A 16,185-nucleotide genomic window follows, 5' to 3' on the forward strand; every position below is an offset into this window, starting at 1 on the left:
TTCATTTCATTTCAGCTCTCAGAGCTGTGGTTCAGTGTGGTAAGAAACTTCTCCCAGCTTCCTTCCTGTGGCGAGTGGTGGTGAGAGGTGAGAGGTGGCGGTGGTGACAGGGGGAGGTTGGGATGGGGAGGATGGAGAAGCATGTGGGCCCCACAGAGCTCCCTGGAGAACTTAAGGGGTCGATGACTGTCGTGCAGGGCGTCAGGCGGGGTCTCTAGTCCCACTCCCCACACAAGAACGCAGGATATGGTGAGGCCATAAAGGAACACCCATGGAGCCATAGGTAGGGGAGTCACACCACTATACTCTCACTGGCGGCTGGGTTGGAGACACAGGAACCAGGAGCAACACAATCCTCAACCCTCACTGTGCCGCTTGCAGGCTCAGCCACCATCTCCTTGCTAGCCCCCATTTTCCGTGAGCCTAGCCATGGCAGTTATATTCATGGCTAATGGCTCACTGGTTACAGCTGACGGCCAACTAGCCACAGCTGCTGGCCATTTGATCACAGTCGATGGCCATTTACTACCTGACCCAGCACCTTTCTATGTGAGGCCGAGAGCCTGGAAACTGCTTTTTGGGGCTCTGTCCCCACAATGACTGAAGGAAGGAGGCTGGAAAGGGAACGCATCCCAGTTCATCTAGTATTTTCAAACTCGGAATTCACTCTTTAGAATGAGGAGAGAAATCCTGTTTCCTCCCACCTTTCCTTTTTCTCCTGGAGCTAGAACACAGTGATAATTGATGTCAATGCCTATGCTTTGTGTCTTAGCTAACTTTTAAAATATTTTCTACACTGAATAATTATGTGTTGTGCAGAAATTGTTCCCATATTATCTTCCAAAGTCATTCTCTCAATAAAACCTTTTGAAAGCAAAGAAGAAGAAAAGCCACTACTTTCCCAGCTCAGGCTTCTCCTTAAAGAAATAATAACGTAAAATAAACTGATGAATACATGAGAAGAGCCAGTCTCGGGCTGGATTAGTGACTGTAAAGTAACGGGCAAATACCAGTGGTGGACACGGCGCAGCCACTTTCCAGACCTCAGATGAGCTGTTGGCTCACCCTTCCTTCTCTAAACTCGGACCAAGTTGAAGGACCTGAATTGACTGATTTGCAGTTTGCATTTTGCCGCCCTCCCAGTTCACCTTTCCTGGAACTCTGCTGATGAGCAAAAGCTCCAGAGGCTGGGTAGCAGGAGGAAGGGAAGATATAGTGGGCAGAGCGATGCCCACTCCCGAATTAGCCCCAAGAGAACTTGGATGGGAACCTACTCCCTGCAAGTAAAGGTGGCCCTCTAGCCATCCCTGAAAAGTCTGCCAAGGATACCGGCTCAATCCTCAGAACTAAGACCCTTTCCAAGATTATTAACGTGACCCACACTGCACATGGATGCCACTCCCCTACTTAAAACCTTCCAAAAGCATGCGAATGGCCGACGGACTCTGACTCTGACAGGTATTCCTGAAAGGTCCCCTGATAATCTCCTCCATCTCTCCCAGCCTCCTTGGCTTGGCTTTTTCTTGAACACATCAAGCACATTCCTTCCTCAGGGCCTTTGCACTTGCTGTTTCCTCTGCCTGGACCTGCTCCCTCTCTTCTTTCACTGATGCAGTGTTCCAGCTTCGCTGAGCTTCTGTGGCTCTCCCAAAGAGCTTACCCCCTGCCCTTCCCTCTGCTGTTAAAATATCAATCTGTTCCCATGTTTACCGTCTGTCCCCTAGCTAGGATGTTAACTCAGGAGGGCAGAGTTTTAGTCATCACCATGTCCACATCACATTTCCTAGCACATAGTTGGCACTTTGCTCAATGGGTGCTTTGATTTGTGGAGCAGAGTCACACTTGTTGGTCCACCCAATGTCTCCAGCACAAGCTTGGCTCGTGCGCCTGTGAATATCATTTGGATTAATGATTAATGTGTGTGTGTGCGCGCATGTGCATGCATTTGCATGTTAAGAATAGCTCTAATAAAAGCGCCGCTTTTGTTTGATTTTTGAAAAATGGTAAAATAGGCATGGCTGCAAGTTCAGGAGCCAGTTTAGCCAGCAAACAGAAGAAGCACTCAGAACTTCAGCCTTGAAGGCCTTCACTAGTGCTCCGGGAGGGGTGGCAGGCATGCCTACCTGCTGTCCCGTCCTGCTGTCCCGTCCTGCTGTCCCGTCCTGCTGTCCCGTCCTGCTCGCACGTAGGGGTGATGCTGTCCAGGACGTGCCTGGCCTCTGGGCAATGCTAAGGACGGGATTGGTCTCCAAGAGAGGTTCCATGTAAGCTGGCGGCTATAGGAGCTGTGACATAGAGACTCAGATCTTTTTGGGGTCCTCATTTCTCCCACACAGCCCCAGGGTCCTCTGTGGCTTCAGCCACTGTGGGTTGGGAGTTTGATTGCTTTTTTGTTTGGTTTCTCTGTTTACGTGAAGCAGTTAAAGCTCATGGCAGGACCTTAAGATCTCTGAATTCTCTTTGCCTGGATTCCTCTCTCTTCCCTCAGAGGAAGAGCCCATGCTGTATGAAATACCCATAAGGCAGTGCCAGGAGGAGGGTCGTTACCTGTGTGTGATTCTGACAGCTTTCATGGACGAGGTCTTTTTGGTCTGGTTTGCATTCGTAAGTGGTGACATCATGTAGCATATGCTAACCCAAAATTCAGGAAGCGTGTATTTTGGATCTTTAAGGTCATTCAGTAATTATTTACCGAGTTCCTGCTATAATGCATTAAAACAAAAAATCAAATTCTGCCCTGCTTTTCAAGTGCAAAATTCCAGTGTGGAAAGGAGGGGGGAAAATGGAGCAATTCTATGGTAAACTATTTGGGGTAACCCCAAAGGAACTCTTACAATGACCAGGGCTCTGAAGACCGCGGTCAGAAAACCTGTAGACAAGAGTATTTTTGAATGTTAAAAAAACAAGTATTCCTCCTAGGTCTATCTCAATAGCTGGTTTTAATTAACATGCTTCCGATTTTAAACCACAGTCTGGTTAACCCTCTGGCAAACTGCTGAAATTCACACTGCATGGCAGGTAGGCAGACCTGAATGTCCATTCAGAGAAAGACAGGTCCCCAGTAACCAAGTGTAGCATCTAAAACACTTGTGCCCAAAGCTATGCATCTAGAAGGATCAGAGTCCTCTTGATTTTCTGACCTCTTATTGTTCAAACTGTACCATACAGTCGGGATTCTGAGGATTCAATGTGAGGTATCTTCACTGGAGGGTGGTCACATTAGAGGAAGCATTTGCCTTTCTGGCGACTGATTTGAAGGCGAGCTGCCCTGAGACCTTGGATTTTCTGGATGTTTTCTCAGGCAATATGGGAAGCAGCCGGCGAGCACGTATCTTTCCCGTCTGATCCTTGGGGCAGCTATTGAAATGGACTGGACTGTTCAAATGTTCAAGTCATGATGGTTCTCTGTTAGAAATAACTCAATTTTCATCTGGGGATAAATAACAAAATGCAACTTTGTCTAGTGAGGTATAAATTGGATATCTTTGAAGTTATACATTTTGAAGAATTTAAAATGCCCAATACTTCTGAAAACACATAAACTTGAATGAGTTGATTTTTGTTTTACTGTTCCTTTTCCTTTTGTTATATATCTCATTTTTTCATAACTGGTATGTTTAATGATAACATGATTATTTTCAACCAAATGGCTGCATATACAGTAAACATTGCATTAGCCCCATTGTAAAGGTTGTAATGTATCCAATCAAGTGGTGCTGACACCACTATTAGAAATTTATGCACATACCTACTCACATGTGTAGATGTGTGTGTGTATGTTCACATGTGTGTGTTGCAATGTATAGAGAGGGAGAAACAATGAATGACAGCTTATATCACACTTAACATTGACGCGATATTCATTTTTAATTTCAAGGAGTTGTTTTCCAGGCAAATCAGTAAGGCAAGCCAATTGTCGATTGCTTACTTTTAAGAAGACCCCAACAGACTAAGAGTGTAGCTCTAGGCGGCTCAGAGGTAAGGGACAGATCTGAGGTCAAGGCTGCGTGGCCAACTCAGTCTTAGGTCCCACAATGTCCTTCAGGTCCATTTTGCTGCTGCTCTGGTTTCTCATACCTGGCACCTCTGCGTACTAATTAAGTTGGAAAGTAGTTCTATATTGGAGGTCTGGAGGGTGGATGTAGACCAGGGCCATGGTGAATCTCAGAGGCTCTTTAATATTCATTCATTCATTCATTCAAACATGCATTTACTGAGCAACTACTATGTGCAGAGTTACAGGTAAATAAACATCGCTCCTGCTCCACACTTAGTGAGGAAAGGCAAACATAACGCAGCCCAGGGGATCCTGTTCTAACAGATCCCTCTAACAGAGGCTGTGGAAATAGAGGGAAAAATGTAACCTTGTGTGACAGTTTCCAAGGGCTGCTGTAATGAGGTACTGCAAGTTGGGTGGCTTAAAGCAACAGACATTTACTGGCTCCTGGTTTGGGAGGCTGGAAGTCTGAAATCAAGGTGTCAGCAGGACTATGCTCCCTGTGAAACCTGTAAGGGAGAATCCGGTCCTGCCTTTTCTAGCTTCTAGCGTTTGCCGGAAGTCCTGTCATCCCTGAGCTTGTAGATGCGTCATTCCAATCTCTGCCTCCGTCTTCCCAGGGCCACAGTCTGCTTTGTGTCTCTGTCTCTTCACGTGGCATTCTCGATATCTCTCTTCTTCTTACAGGACCCCACTCAGATTGGAGTAAGGCCCACCCTATTCCAGCACGACCTCATCTTCACTAAGGACAACTTCAGTGGCTCTACTTCCAAATAAGATTACATTATTGATCCTGGGGTTAGGACTTCAACGTACCTTGGGTGGGGAGGTGGGGGGTGGGGGAGGGGAAACTTAATTCCTCCCATAACACCCTGAGGTTTATTCTGTAAAATTAATATAAAGTTCCAGGAGACCCAGTGCCCGGCCTATTCCCCTTTCTCTTTGGAGATTCCTAATCTATTAAAAAATAATTAAAAAAAAATTTTGTAACAGAATTGGCAAGATTGTAAACATTGTATGGCACCTGAAATGTTTTCAATCAACAGATTAATGTATAAAACAAACACAGAGTACAATATAGCTATGTTATTCACAAGATAATTGCAGAATTTACTTTAAAACCTTCATTAATACTGTACTCTGAGAAATGGGATCTTAGTTTTCAGTTCCCTGATGAACGGCCACTTATTTTAATCCCGTTGTTTTATCTCAGTCTGTGACTGTGTAACCTCATTAGACATAACGCCTTCTCTTGACGCTCTTGGTGAAAATGACGTTGGGCCAAGGGACTCGGACTCCCCACAGATAGCACTGCCCCCCCCCTTGGAATGAAGCCTTTTTTGATCGGAATGTGCCCGCTTCCTTCCCTTCTACCCACTGAGGGGGCAAGCACACGCTGCCATTGCTCTGGATTAGCTTTCCTCACACCCTCATGCCCCTGACTCAGAGCCGGCCTGCTGTCCCCTGTCTTCTCCTCGGCTGTGTCCTGCCTGCTCTTCGCCAAAGGGCCGGACATGTTACTGTCCAGCCCACAGGTGGAGGCTATTTGCAGCAATGAGCTCCACAGTCAACACTGTGTTGAGCCCAGGACTTCAGCCTGTTTGCTCTTGTCTGGTGATCCAAAGAGTACTCCAGGGCTCAAGATCATTTTCTAAGTGCTGCAAGCATTCTCCCGAGGCATTGGGATTGCGCCTATAATATGTTCTCCACATTTCGATGGAGAGGGATTGTTTTGCTTTCCTGCATTGCTACTGCCCTAGAGAAATGATAAATAACTAACATTTATTGTACGGTCATCATCAATTTGGCCCTGTGCTCAATGGTTTACATGAGTTCCCTCATTGACTCGGCACAAAATCTTATGAGGCCAGTACAATTGTCTTCCTCATTTTACAGGTCAGGAACCCAAGGCACAAAGCAGGTAGGCTACTTGTTCAAGGTGACACTGTTAGTATTTTTGCAGAGCTGGGACTCACACTCAGGTGCTCTGACCCCTGGGACAAGACCCTTCCCTACTCTGGCCTCCTGTGGAGGACGAGGATGGAGGAATGGTGAGTAGCTAGATGGATGGATGGACAATAGAACAATAGATTGCTCCCTGCACAGTGAACTTGACTAGCCGGTCCTAGGATAGGTCAGGTCCTTCGGATAATGTCTCATATCCGTAGTCACAGGCACGCTCGTAGGGCAGTAGCTCACAGGGTTTCAGAGTTTGGGCTCTGGAGTGACACTACTAGGGTTTGAATCCAAGCTCCATCGCTTTCAAGTTGTGTAACCTTGAGCAAGCTTTTTTCTACATCTGCATGGCTCAGTTTCCTCTTCTGTAAAATGGGGGGATTATCATAGTATCTTACTCTTGGAGTGTTAATAAGATTAAATAAAATGATGCATGTTAAATGTAGGTTAGGGCCTAGCAGATAATTAGTGCTCACTAAATGTTGGCTAGTGTAATTGTTTAATAATAGTAATACCTTACTTTTGTTACTCAAAACTTTTAAAGTTTGTTATAAACGTTTCCTCATTTGAAACTTAATCAGCCATCTGTGATAGACAAGCAAGCATTTAACTCAAGTTTACAGAGGAGGAATTCGTCTCAAAGAGTTTAGGGTCATAGGAAATTCTAGAGCCAAAAATAGTAAATGCAGAAGGGGCTGGAGGCCACAGGGCTTGACTGGGCCCTGAGGGGTAAGCCCTATCCTGAGGAAAATTGTAAAAGCAGAGAAAAATCTAGCTTGGGCCCCTCACTCCTTCTCTCTGCTGCAGCCTGAATTGCTTTAGGCTTCTGATCCCCTTCAAGACTTGATATTGCCTTGAAGGGTTGTTCTTTACGTGCCTCCGGCTTGTTTAAGGAGGGGCACTGGAGTGGTCTTTTAGACCCTAAGGAATGCATCTGTGTCAGAGATAGTTCAGGCCCTCCTTGAGGGGATGAGTGGGGAGGTGGGCTGCAGATACTTTGGTGAGTCTGTAATCCAGAAAAACTTAGGCAGGAAGGAGCCAAATCACAATGGCTTGTATGCAGAGCCTAAGGGTCTTCGACTTAACATTTAGATGACAGGAAAAATTTGAAGCACTGAGGGACATAATACATTTTCATTTAAAAAATATAAATCTAGGGGTAATAACTTCATAACTATCAACCATTACTTTCAATGTAAGTGGATTAAATGTTCTAACCAAAAGGCATTGGGTTGTTGAATGGATAAGAAAAGAAGACCCCCACCCCCCCCCAAAAAAAAGAAAGAAAACAAGACCCTTACATATGCTGCCTACAAGAGACTCACTTCACATTGAAAGACACACACAGACTGAAAGTAAAGGGATGGGAAAAGTTATTTCGTGAAAATGGAAACAAATAAACAAAAAACCTGAGGTGGCAATACTTACACCAGACAAAATAGACTTTTGAAACAAAGGCTATAACGAGACAAAGAAATATCCAGTAATTCCACTTATGGATATTTATCCAAAGAAACCCAAAACTCTTAACTCGAAAAGACATGTGCATCCATATATTCATTGCAGCATTGTCTACAATAGCCAAGATATGGAAGAAACCAGTGTTCATCAACAGATGATTGGATAAAGGAGATGTGGTACATATATACGATGGAATGTTACTTGGCCATAAAAAGAATGAAATATTACCATTTGTGACAACATGGATGGATCTGGAGGCTATTATGCTAAGTGAAATAAGTCAGACAGAGAAAGACAAATGCCATCTCATTTTACTTATATGTGGAATCTAAAAAACAAAATAAACAACAAAAAACAGAAGCAAACTAGATACCAAGAACATTTTGATGTGGCCAGATGGGAGGGGGGCTGAGGAGATGGATGAAAAAGTGGAAGGGGTTAAGAAATACAAATTGGTAGTTACAATATACAGAGGGTGCCAAAAAATATATACACATTTTAAGAAAGGAAAAAAATTGTATTAATATATACTGATAACAAAAGATGAATACAAGTCATGTTTGACTTCTATAATTACAAGAGGTGCTCAAAATGGTTACCATCAGCATCCAGACACTTCTGATTACAGCTTGAGCAAGGTTGACCAAAGTGTTAACATCTCTTAAAATGTGTATACAGTTTTTTGGCACCCCTGGTAGTCATGGGGATGTAAAGTATAGCATAGGGAATATAATCAACAGTATTGTAATAACTATGTATGGTGTCAGGTGGGTACTAGACTTATCGTGGGAACCACTTTGTAACTTATATAAATGTCTAATCACTGTATTGTACACCTGAAACAAGTATGGTATAATATAATATAATAATCTATTGAAAAAATAAAAAAAATTAAAAAAAAAGAAGTATAGGAAACTTCAGTAGAGAAAGGCATGTTATACAGGGAAGAAAAAGCAGAGCTATTAAGTCACAGTGCAAAGCATGGGCCTCAAAATGATCTCAGCCAGGGCGGGAGGGAACTGGGGTATTTATACAAAAACTCCTGACAGTCATTGGGTGTGGTATCTGGTGACAAGGCGGGGTGTGTTAATTGCTTGGTGCTCTGTTCTGCAGCTTGCTGGGCTCTTCAGTTTCCCTTAATCCTGAGGAAAAGAGCTTTAGAGATGTGACTTTAGAAGTGGTGGAATATATTCAAAGGACCAAGGGAAAGACTACACCGATATGCCTCTAACTAAATGCCAGAACTGGTCCCAGTAAGGCTCCTGGTCTGGGTCTGTAGGCAAAACAAAACACAGCCTTGTGATTCTGTGTTCATTTCCATACTGTGCATCTGGAGAAAGAAAATCACTAAGTTGAATTGAGGTGAGATAGGGAGATGAATTCTTTTTTGTTTTCTAAGGACGCCTGGTACTTAGCCTCTGGGAGGAGTACATTTTAGAGTTAATATTCTTCACCCATTCCTAACATGTAGGACTATTCTTTACCTATTCCTTATCTGAAGAACTATTCTTTGCTTCTCCCAGGAAGCAGAAGTAAATTCCAAACTGCGAAGGTGGGTAGGATTTTGTTTTGGATTGTCACTTGAGGTTAATACATTACTAGTTTATCACATAGTTTCTCGCTATTACTTTTTCTTGATGAAACTACGAAGCCTTGGGAATTTCTTTAAATAGTCTTCCCTGAAAGGCATATTTTCCTGGCCATTCAAATTAGATTTGCATTTTATTTTCGGTCCCTGCCAGTCTCTGCAGCCTCGGATTCAGTTGGAATGGTATTCCTTTTGTCACCATTCAGAGTTAAGGAAAAGAACAGAGCAACCCAAGGTTTCTGCTCCTTGTTAAGCTCTTGTGGTGGTTGAATGAGGCACACCTGCAACCAATCCAGAACTGTGCCAACCACATTGAAAAGGTATTTTATTGCGTTTTACAAAAAAAGCAAAAAGAAACAAATAGGAATTTTCTAGGTAAAAAGCCATTCTTAACCCCCTCATGGTTCCTTGCATAGCTTTAAGGTGCATTGGCTTGCCTCTTGGATGTTGTCCTGTCCAGAGAAATGGCTCTGTAAGTACTGGTTAGCTTTAAACTTATTTTTTTAAATAAAAATCAAGACTATAATTTGGATTTCTTAAATAAAAAATATACCATTGCTTTATAATGTAATGTAATGGTTTAAAATAGTGTAAAAGATGTTTTCTTGGCAGGCAAAATGGTCTTGTTTGAAAGTTGCTACGTGTCAATCTTCAGCTATAAATTCATCCTGAGACCCAAGATTTGGAACATCTATTTATGGAGGATTAGCTGTGGTGTCTGTCAGTCAGTTGCCCAGGGGGCAATGGAGAGGTCAAGTTCTAAGGTAAACCTCACACATGGGAAGATATTTCATGTGATGACAGAGCTGAAAGGGTCATACAGCTCACGCATTTTACAGATGACGACAATGAGTCCCAGAGCAGGGGAATGATTTCCAAGAGTAACACATTTGGGTGTAAATCAAATTGCATGAGTCAGAGATGAGGAGGAAGAGAAACTGACTCTCTTCACAGCCTTGGGGGCCAGTTTTTCTCTGTGTCAATCCCAATGATTTGGGTTTAGACCAAGGCAAATCTGGAATTGCCACTCTGGACAAGTGTTCACATAGGGATTCACAGAGTATGTTCAATGAGACAAAATTAACTGATGTTACTTAAAGATATTGTTCTGTGGTTGTGTAATTTTTAGACATGCGAGGTGAAACAAAAGAAGTTGGTAGGTTTCTTTTATTTTGAGGCTCCGTTTCTTGGAGCCATTACATTGAATGTGCCAGCAAATCTCATAGACTGGTTATAACGCCCAGCATTTTCCACACTTGTTGACAACGGAACCCTCTTCTGATGGACAAAGTTGTGAGACTAGTGATTCTCAAGAACTCATATTGAGAAAGTCGAGTCCCAATTTCCTTGTTTACTTATGAGGAAAGGAAGCCACACAGGTTTTATGGGACCAGGCTTTCATTTTGCAAAAAACTATTCTCAAGTTCAAGCAAGGGCCAGACCATGCCAACTCTAGGCAGCTGTCTACTGAAACGATAATTCCAGGTGTGCACCAAGTTAGGCTACGGTTTGGATCTGAGATTGTCTGTTTAATTCAGGGCCCATAGGATCATCTTGGCCCTCCCTAAAGTACATCTTAGGTCATTGGAGATAATAGAATTGACCCAGTGTTTTGGTGGCCTCCATACCACTTATGTTCAGCTAGACTGTCCGTCCATGATGAGCTGGATTTCAGGAATACACCTGCACTTCAGGGATCTTCCCAGGACTAAATTGCACTTGGGACTCAGTGGAACAATTATCGTCTACTGTCTACTCGCCCGTATTTGCTATATTGTCACCCATTCCAATGCCCAGTGCTATGTGACCGATTATGAAAACTTACTGCTGACAAGCTCCCTCCTCTTCACCTTCCTCCTTGGAAAACAACCTGTTCTGCTTCCAGTGATAATGACAGAGATGAGATAGGTATTAGCGCAAGCTCTGTCAAGCGAGTAAGACCTTGTTGAACTGCTCATTACCTTATACAGAGCATTAGAAATGATTTAATCAATTTAAAAAAGAACTATCTAATAAATCCTTGTCCAAGGATGGCATAGGTGGGTTCGTTTGGCATATCCGGGATCTCATAAAACGCGACCTCCTCCGTACAGTCTTCTATTGCTAACCAGAAGTGGATACAACAGCTTCCTCCCCCCAGACCAGCTCATATGTAAAGTCATGAACATGGAAATATATATTCAATTTAAAAATTGTCTTCCGAACTAGAGGCACCTTTTATGTTGTAAATTCTGTGGCTGCCTCTATGTTCATATTTACATATGAACATATATGTATACATGTGTATATAAGTACATGTAATGAATAATTTTCAAACACTAGACCTTATTTCTCACAACAATATAAGGACTTATATACTCAAACTAGTATTTGAAAAGTCATTTTCCTGGGAAAAATACACACCTGCATACACACATATACATATGAGTACACACACACATGTACACATACACAATTTGTGTGTGACAGTGAGCGTTGGAGGTACTGCCTATGAAATTAGTTCACAAGCCATACAAGAAAACCAACTTTGCTATCTTACATTTATATCTCATATGGGAAACTCCTTAGAAGTCAACAATGTAAGGCTGGCATTTTTTGAGACCCGTTCATTTATGAAGTCTGGTTAGAGGTGGGCAGTAAGTTCCTGTAAATAACAATTGAATAACTGGATAGTGGATTAAAAGAACAATTTTGGGCTGGACTGTGCAGAGGGGAGAATAAAAGCAAAACACAGAAAACCCTTGGCTCTTCTCATTTCAATGCAGAGAGCAAGAGAGATGCTGCTTCAAAGTCAGCAACTTAATGAAGAGCTCACTTAGAAGATAAACCTATGTCCAAGTCATAGAAGAAAGCAGGGACAGGAAAAAAGAAAGCTAGAAATGGGTCCAAGGGCAATTTAACATTTTTAAATCGCCCTCTTCCATGTTTATCTATTTTTCATTGGGTCTGATTTTAGGGAATATTAGTGGGAGGAGTACGAGGAGTATTTAGAAAAATGAGTAGGCATCATTGATGAAACTTACTGTGTTTGACATGGATTTTAGAAAGCAGATAACACTTGGCAGTTTTGATAATGTGAGGAAGCTCTTGCTCATATCTATATATGCTGCTGTGTTACTGAATCTGCATGTTTCACAATTGATTATGTTGAATTGTATACTGTATAATGTGTGTTGCTGATGTAATTCTACTTTGCTAATGTCTGATTGACTCAAAGCTCCACACTATGTAGAAAGTAATAGCAATACGACAGTGTCAGAATATACCATTTTCTACTGCTTAGCTAGGCATTCAGGGCCCTCCACAGAATAGCTTAAACTTTATAGTCTTTCATTACTTCTCTCCATATTCCTTACTTAATCTAAACCAGATCCCAACCATTCATTCCCCAACCATGCCACACACTTTCCCACCCGTATGCAATTGCTCAGAATATCTACTAATTCTGGCATGCTCTTTCCCCTGTTGTTTCCAGCTCTTACAGTCCTCTCCAAAATTCACTCAAAATGCTATGTCCGTGCTTTGGATTCAAAATAACAGCACACACACTTATTTCCACCTTTCTCAAAATCCTAATGAATTTTATGAAAAAGTTCATAGTAATAGTAAACAAGAAATCAATGATAACAATAAAAAGAAACTTGATAAATAGTGTATATTAGAAATTCTACACAAAATTTAATCTACAATGAAAATAATGCTTCAGTATACCTAGGAGTATATATACTACTTAATGTGCAAGAGCTATGTAAAGAAAACCATAAAACTTTATTGATGGATGTAAAAAAGGATCTAGATAGAAAGATTATATAATAGAAGTGTCAATTCTTGTGATAAATCTACAAATTAACAGCAATTATAAAAAAAAATCCAAGGATAAGTCTCATGAAACTTGATAAGCCAGTTATCAGTATTTCTAAAAGAACAGAAGTATTAACAATAGCCAGATGAATTTTAGAAAAATGGGGGCAGCTTGCCCTACAGATATCAAAATATACTAAAGACCTACGGTCACTAAAACATTGTGATACTGACTAAGGAAGATCAAATAGATTAATTAAAAAAAGAAACTACATTTTTTAGGGAAATTGATTAGCTGCTTCTAAAATTTATATAGACTATTCAAAAAAAGAAAAGCTAAAACTCTCTTTAAAGAGAAAGCATAAGATGGGAGGACTTCCTCTTCCAGACATCAAGGCAGATAATAAAGCTACAGAGTGACAACAATGAGGTATTGGCAGGGGTAGACAAGTAGACCAGTGGATAGGATGGGGACCCCAGAAAGGACTCATACATATCTGGATAAGGTTAAGAGCAGAGAAGGAAATTCATCCAGAGGGGAAAACAATGGAATTTTTGATAAAAGGTGCTGGCACAATTGGCTATTTGTAGGCAAAAAAATAAAATTAGGTGTCTTGTTCATAGTACAAAAAAAAAGTTTCCAGGTAAATCAAAGACTTAACTGTGAAAGGGGAAACTCTAAAGCTTTTAGAAGAGTGTGTAGGAACATCATGACCTTGGGGTAAAAGGATTTTTGTTTTATTGAAATCACTAGTCACAAAGGAGAAGATGGATGAAGTTGACCACGTGAAAATTTAGAGCTCCTATTCATCAAATGTTAGTATGAAAATAATAAAAAGATAAGCCACAGAAAGGGGGAATATATTTGCAATACAGATAATTACCAAAGGATTAGTATCTAGAATAAAGAGGGCTTATAGATCAATGAGCCAAAGGCCAACAACTCAACATAAAAACGGGCAAGAGAATGAAACCGACGCTGCTCAAAAAAAACAGAAAACACCCAAATGTCTATAAACATATAAAAAGGAGTTCAACTTTATTAGCAATCATGGAAGTGCAAATTAAAACGTCGATATTATACTATTCCACATCCAGCAGCTAGGCAAAATTTAGAAAGTTTGACCTTAAGTGGTGACCAGGTTAGGAACATACATGAGAATATAAAGTGGTACCAACATTGGAAACCAGGTAGCATTATTTAATAAAATTGAAGATAACACACCCCTTGACCTATAACTTCCACTTTTACTTAACATATTCAGATCATCAAAGTGTCTGTGAGCACCAGAATACATGTGCGAGAATGTTCATTTCATCTTTGGTCTTAATTGAGAAAACCTGGAAATACTCAATTCCTCCGCAACAGTAGGATCGATAAGTAGAAGTGTAGTCATACATAGACTATTATGCAATAATAAAAATCAACAAATACAATATTAAGTGAAAAGTTAAGTTACAAAAATTGCATATAACATACATCTATTATATAAATTTTAAAAACAGACAAAACTAAACTATATTGTTTAGGAATGCAAACAGAGGTGATAAAACAAAATAAAAGCAAGGAAATCATCAGAATAGGGATGACCTTTCTGTACTTGAGTAGTAATTATATGGATGCTCACTTTAGCACCATTTGCTAAACTATACACATACCTTTTATATAGTTTTCTGTATATTATACTTTACAATAAAAACAAAATCAAATCAAGTAAAAAATAAAAACAAAAACACAGAAAGGCAAAAAAATGAGACTCTAGAAACAGACATATATATTAATTCAATATGTGCTAAAAATGGCGTTTCAAATTCAATTCATTCAATAATTAGTGTCAAAATTGGAAGGAAGGGATTGCCAGATTTGACTGCAAATGAATTGAAAACACTTCCATGGCCACAGACACCACAAACAACTTGGAGAAAATGTTCACAACACATACAAGAGACAAATGGCTAATATCCATAATATATTAAGGACGCCAATAAGTCAATGTAGGAAGGGAGACATGGGCAAGAAATACACATTAAAGGTACAAATGGTCAATAAACATATGAAAAAACCAACTTTATAGTTGGTAAAGTGCAAAATAGAAAAAATTAACATAAAATATGCAGGGAAATTTAAAACAATCACAACATAATTATTTGTACAATTATATATTACTTATTAAATTATAAAATAACTATAAAATATAAAAATTAAAGAAGTCATTAAAGGTAAGGCTCCTTCTAGCTTTACCATTCTTAGTGTATGACATACACTCTCATAGTCTCAAAATGGCTGCTGTGCCTCAGACATCGTATCTGTGTTCCAGGAATAGAGAAGGGAAGAATGGCAAGAGGAAAACAGTACATGCCATCTGAATTTGACCCTACTCATCAGTAAAATTATAGCGTTCCCAGACGTCTTAGTCCCTAGAATTACATTTAAATCTTACTGGCAAACTGTGTCACTTTTAGGGAACTGAGGAGTGGATTTTTTAAATGAGCATATTTCTGTTCCAAGCTAAACTGTGGTTCTGTTAACAAGCAAGCAGAGCATACATATTGCTTAGTTAATTAGTGGTGCCTACTGTGTGAAGGGAGCACCTAGAACACTGCTTGGTACACTGTACATACTCATCAAATATTAGTTAAATAAAGGAATTGGAATTTTCGTATTGTAATATGCATAATCTCCAGAATGACAGTGAAGGCGAATCAAGATGAAAACTGAGCACCAGCCACAGAGGAAACTAGTCCTGATGAAACAAAAGTCTCCCTGAGAGATCTAAGATGTCTTTCAAAATACCAAGAGCAGATTTTGACAGAAAGTTTGAGGTAGTTAGTGATCAATGTCTGGAATTGTTCTGCTCAACACCATAGCTGCCAGCCACATGTGGCTTTTTAAGTTTAAATTAAATAAAAAAATGTAAAAACTCAGGCCTAAGTCACGCGAGTCACATTTTGAATGCTCAGTAACCACATGTGGTTAGTGGCTACCATATCAGATGGTGCTGGTAGAGAGCATTTCCCTCATTGCAGAAAGTTCTAGGGGATACTACTTGTCTAGAAAAATTAAGCCAAGGGAGGGAGGGAGGGAGGAGGGAAAAAGGGCGAGGGGGAGAGAGAGAGAGAGAGAGATAGAGAAAGAGAGAGAGAGAGAGAGGAGAAAAATATCAACTCCCAGACAAACAAACCCTTGTGCAGGACAAGAAAAATAATCATAATATATGGGGTTCAGCTATGAATAACCTTTTGCTAATCACAACAATGTAAGCATTGCATCCTGAATTGCACAAATAAAACTTTATGGGGGGTAGTGGGGATAGAGGGATGGGAAATGAGATTTGTGTCTCATGAGAGTAGGAGTTTTTCAGAAAGAAAGCTAGACACGTCT

Source organism: Rhinolophus ferrumequinum, chromosome 8, assembly GCF_004115265.2.
Source record: "Rhinolophus ferrumequinum isolate MPI-CBG mRhiFer1 chromosome 8, mRhiFer1_v1.p, whole genome shotgun sequence".
NCBI lineage: Eukaryota > Metazoa > Chordata > Mammalia > Chiroptera > Rhinolophidae > Rhinolophus > Rhinolophus ferrumequinum.